Below are 6,000 nucleotides of genomic sequence, written 5' to 3' on the forward strand. Positions count from 1 at the left end.
CTGACGCCATTCCTCACTGTCAGACTGACACCATTCCTCACTGTCAGACTGACGCCATTCCTCAGTCAGTCTGACGCCATTCCTCACTGTCAGACTGACGCCATTCCTCAGTCAGTCTGACGCCATTCCTCACTGTCAGACTGACGCCATTCCTCACTGTCAGACTGACGCCATTCCTCACTGTCAGACTGACGCCATTCCTCACTGTCAGTCTGACGCCATTCCTCACTGTCAGTCTGACTCCATTCCTCACTGTCAGTCTGACTCCATTCCTCACTGTCAGTCTGACGCCATTCCTCACTGTCAGACTGACTCCATTCCTCACTGTCAGTCTGACGCCATTCCTCACTGTCAGACTGACTCCATTCCTCACTGTCAGTCTGACGCCATTCCTCACTGTCAGTCTGACTCCATTCCTCACTGTCAGACTGACTCCATTCCTCACTGTCAGACTGACGCCATTCCTCACTGTCAGACTGACGCCATTCCTCACTGTCAGACTGACTCCATTCCTCACTGTCAGACTGACTCCATTCCTCACTGTCAGACTGACGCCATTCCTCACTGTCAGACTGACGCCATTGCTCTCTGTCAGACTGACGCCATTGCTCACTGTCAGACTGACGCCATTCCTCACTGTCAGACTGACTCCATTCCTCACTGTCAGACTGACGCCATTCCTCACTGTCAGACTGACTCCATTCCTCACTGTCAGACTGACGCCATTCCTCACTGTCAGACTGACGCCATTGCTCACTGTCAGACTGACTCCATTCCTCACTGTCAGACTGACGCCATTCCCCACTGTCAGACTGACGCCATTCCTCACTGTCAGACTGACGCCATTGCTCACTGTCAGACTGACGCCATTGCTCACTGTCAGACTGACGCCATTCCTCACTGTCAGTCTGACGCCATTCCTCACTGTCAGACTGACGCCATTCCTCACTGTCAGACTGACTCCATTCCTCACTGTCAGACTGACTCCATTGCTCACTGTCAGTCTGACGCCATTGCTCAGTGTCAGACTGACGCCATTCCTCACTGTCAGACTGACTCCATTCCTCACTGTCAGACTGACGCCATTCCTCACTGTCAGACTGACGCCATTGCTCACTGTCAGACTGACGCCATTCCTCACTGTCAGACTGACGCCATTCCTCACTGTCAGACTGACGCCATTCCTCACTGTCAGACTGACTCCATTCCTCACTGTCAGACTGACGCCATTCCTCACTGCCAGTCTGACGCCATTCCTCACTGTCAGACTGACGCCATTCCTCACTGTCAGACTGACGCCATTCCTCACTGTCAGACTGACGCCATTCCTCACTGTCAGACTGACGTCATTCCTCACTGTCAGACTGACGCCATTCCCCACTGTCAGACTGACTCCTTTCCCCACTGTCAGTCTGACTCCATTCCTCACTGTCAGACTGACTACATTCCTCACTGTCAGACTGACTACATTCCTCACTGTCAGACTGACGCCATTGCTCACTGTCAGACTGACGCCATTCCTCACTGTCAGTCTGACGCCATTCCTCACTGTCAGACTGACGCCATTCCTCACTGTCAGACTGACGTCATTCCTCACTGTCAGACTGATGCCATTGCTCTCTGTCAGACTGACGCCATTCCTCACTGTCAGACTGACGCCATTCCTCACTGTCAGACTGACGTCATTCCTCACTGTCAGACTGATGCCATTGCTCTCTGTCAGACTGACGCCATTCCTCACTGTCAGACTGACTCCATTCCTCACTGTCAGTCTGACGCCATTCCTCACTGTCAGACTGACGCCATTCCTCACTGTCAGACTGACTCCATTCCTCACTGTCAGACTGACTCCATTGCTCACTGTCAGTCTGACGCCATTGCTCAGTGTCAGACTGACGCCATTCCTCACTGCCAGTCTGACGCCATTCCTCACTGTCAGACTGACGCCATTCCTCACTGTCAGACTGACGCCATTCCTCACTGTCAGACTGACGCCATTCCTCACTGTCAGACTGACGTCATTCCTCACTGTCAGACTGACGCCATTCCTCACTGTCAGACTGACTCCTTTCCCCACTGTCAGTCTGACTCCATTCCTCACTGTCAGACTGACTACATTCCTCACTGTCAGACTGACGCCATTGCTCACTGTCAGACTGACGCCATTCCTCACTGTCAGTCTGACGCCATTCCTCACTGTCAGACTGACGCCATTCCTCACTGTCAGACTGACGTCATTCCTCACTGTCAGACTGATGCCATTGCTCTCTGTCAGACTGACGCCATTCCTCACTGTCAGACTGACGCCATTCCTCACTGTCAGACTAACGCCATTGCTCTCTGTCAGACTGAAGCCATTGCACACCATTCCTCACCCCTCACTGAGGTATTGATGCCATTCCTCACCTGTCAGATTGACACACCCCACACTGTCAGACTGATGCCATTCTGGAGTGTCAGACTGACACTCCCCTCACTGTGATTCTGACATAGAAAATATACAGCACAATCCAGCCCTTCGGCCCACAATACAGTGCCTAACATGCACTCACTTTAGAAATTACCTAGGGTTACCCTTAGTCCTTTATTTTTCTAAGCTCCATGTACCTATCCAGGCATCTCTTAAAAGACCCTATCATATCTGCCTCCACCACCGTAACAGGCAGCCCATTCCACACACTCACCACTCTTTGCATAAAAAACTTACCCCTGACATTTCCTCTGTACCTACTTCCAAGCACCTTAAAACTGTGCCCTCTCGTGATAGCCATTTCAGCCTTGGGAAAAAGCCTCTGACTATCCACATGATCAATGCCTCTCATCATCTTATACATCTTTCTCAGGTCATCTGTCATCTTCTGCTGCTCCAAGGAGTAAAGGCCGGTTCACTCAACCTATTCTCATAAGGCATGCTCCCCAATCCAGGCAACATCCAGTCTCCTCTGCACCCTTTCTATATCTTCCACATCCTTCCCGTAGTGAAGTGACCAGAACTGAGTACAGTACTCCAAGTGGGGTATGACCAGGGTCCTATATAGTTGTAATATCACCTGTCAGTTCTTAAACTCAATCCCACAGTTGGTGAAGGCCAATGCACCGCATGCCTTCTTAACCACAGAGTCAATCTGCATAGCAGCTTTTGAGTGTCCTATCGACTTGGACCCCAAGATCCTTCTGATCCTCCACACCGCCAAGAGTCTTACCATTAATATTATATTCTGTCATCATATTTGACCTGCCAAAAGGAACCACTTCACACTTATCTGGGTTTAACTCCACCTGCCACTTCTCAGCCCAGTTTTGCATCCTATCAATGTCTGGCTGTAACCTCTGACAGCCCTCCACACCATCCACAACACAAAAAACATTTGTGTCATCGGTAAATTTACTAACCCATACCTCCACTGGTCTATAGACTCACTGGTCTATAATTTTGTGGGCTATCTCTGCTCCCTTTCTTAAATAAGGGAACAACATCTGCAACCCTCCAATCCTCCGGAACCTCTCCCATCCCCATTGATGATGTAAAGATCATCGCCAGTGGCTCAGCAATCTTCTCCCTCGCCTCCCACAGTAGCCTGGGGTACATCATCCAGCCCTGGAGAGTTATCCAACTTGATGCTTTCCAAAAGCCCCAGCACATCCTCTTTCTTAATATCTATATGATCAAGCTTTTCAATCCACTGTAAGTCATCCCTACAATCACCAAGATCCTTTTAAGTAGTGAATACTGAAGCAAGGTATTCATTAAGTATCTCTGCTATCTCATCTGGTTCCATACATACTTGATTGGTCCTATTCACTCATGTCTTATCCTCTTGCTCTTCACATACTTGTAGAATGCCTTGGGGTTTTCCTTAATCCTGCTTGCCAAGGCCTTCTCATAGCCCCTTCTGGCTCTCCTAATTTCACTCTTAAACTCCTTCCTGCTAGCCTTATAATCTTCTAGATCTCTACCATTACCTAGTTATGTGAACCTTTCATAAGGTTTTATTTTCTACTTCACTAGACTTTCAACAGCCTTTGTACACTATGGGTCCTGAGCCCTACCATCCTTTCTCTGTCTCATTGGAACGTACACCCCTTATCCCTCACTGTGAGACTGGCACACTCCTCTCTGTGATACTAACACAATCCTCACTGTGATACTGACACACTGCTGACTCCTCAACCTACACTGTACACCGACACATGCTCACTCCACACACCATACTGTAGACTGACACACCCTTCACCCCACACCATGCACCAACACACTCCTCAGCCCATACTCTACACTGACACACCCCTCACTGTACACTGACACAATCCTCACACCTCACCCCTCACTGTACAGTGACACTGATGACTGTACGGTTTGGCACTATCTGTAAATTTGTTGCTGACATGTCTATTGTTTGCAGCATTTTAAGATGAGGAAGTGTCTAAGAGTGGGATTGATCTGCTAGTTGAGTGCTGTTGCAAAAGCAACCATGAACTCAAAGTCACTAAGACCAAAGAACCGATTGTGGACATCAGAAAAGGGAAGTTGAGAGGACACACTCCAGTTGACATTGAGGGATCAGGCATGGAAAGGGTGAAAGATTTCAAGTTTCTGGCTGTGAACATCTCTAAAAATCTGCGCTGCTCCCAACATCTTGATGCAATTACAAAGAAGGCTGTCTGTAATTAGGAGCTGGAGAATGGATATGTCATCAAACACAGTCCAATTTCTACCGATGTATTGGGTAGAGCATACTAACTGGTTGCATCACTGTCTGGTATGGGGGTACTGCACAAGATCGGAAAAAGCTGCAGAAAGTTGTAAATTCAACCTGCTCAATCATGGGCACTAGCCTCCCCAGCATTGAGCACATCTTCAAAAGGTGATACCTCAAGAAGGCGGCAATCATCATTATGGACTCCCATCATTCAGGACATGCCTTCTTCTCATTGCTACCATCAGGCAGGAGGTACAGGAGCCTCAAGACAGACTCAGTGGTTCAGGAACAGCTTCTTCCCCTCTGCCATCAGATTTCTGAATGGACAATGAACCATGAACATGACCTCACTACTCTTTGTTCACTACTTATTTATTTTACGGTTTATATATATATATATATATATATATATATCTCAATGTAATTTATAGTTTTTAAAATTATGTATTGCCATGTACTGCAGCTGCTGAGCTGAGTTCCACAATATATTGTGTGCCAGTGATACTAAACTAGATTCTGATTCTAATTCAGAATCTCCAGAGAAAATTATCCAAATTTGTCCCACTTCTCGTTCTAGCTAAAACTCTCTAATCCAGGTAACATCTTGTTGAACTTCTGCATCATGTACAGAATTGAGACCTTTCCTAGAATGTCATCCAGAGCTGCACAGTGCTCCAGTTGCAGCCAAAATGACATTCCAACTGAGTCCCAATGCAGGTTCTTGGCCTGAAACAGCAACTGTTTACTCTTCCCCACAGATGCTGCTTGGTAAATGGCCTCGGCCTGAAACAGCAACTGTTTACTCTTTTCCATAGGTGCTGCCTAGCCTGCTGTCTTGTCTGTGTTACCCTGACTTTTGGACGTGATACCTTGACCAATGAGGGCAATCATGTCATTTACCACCCTATCTCATGTTTCCAATTTCAGGGAGCTATAGACTTCAACGCTTGGATTGCTCATGCATCAATGTTCCTAATAGTTCCCATATTTTCCTCTCATATTTCGCCTCCAAAAATTCAGCACCTCACATTTGTCCACATGAAACTCCAAATGCTATATCCGTTTAGTGGTGGGGAGGAGCTATGTCTGTACTAAAGGAGTTGTCAGGTGCTCTTTCCCTTTGTTAATGTGCAGTCGGGCAAGGTGTAACGCCCACTTAGACAACCCACCCCCACCCCAATCAGGGTCACAAGAAGCCAAGGGAGCAGGTGGATGGTCATATGAGCAGCTGGTGTATATCACAAGTCCTGGTTATGCGACCACTTAACCTATTATGCCAGGCAGACAATCTCTGAAGAAT

Source organism: Hypanus sabinus, chromosome 25 (genome assembly GCF_030144855.1).
Source record: "Hypanus sabinus isolate sHypSab1 chromosome 25, sHypSab1.hap1, whole genome shotgun sequence".
Taxonomy (NCBI): Eukaryota; Metazoa; Chordata; class Chondrichthyes; order Myliobatiformes; family Dasyatidae; genus Hypanus; species Hypanus sabinus.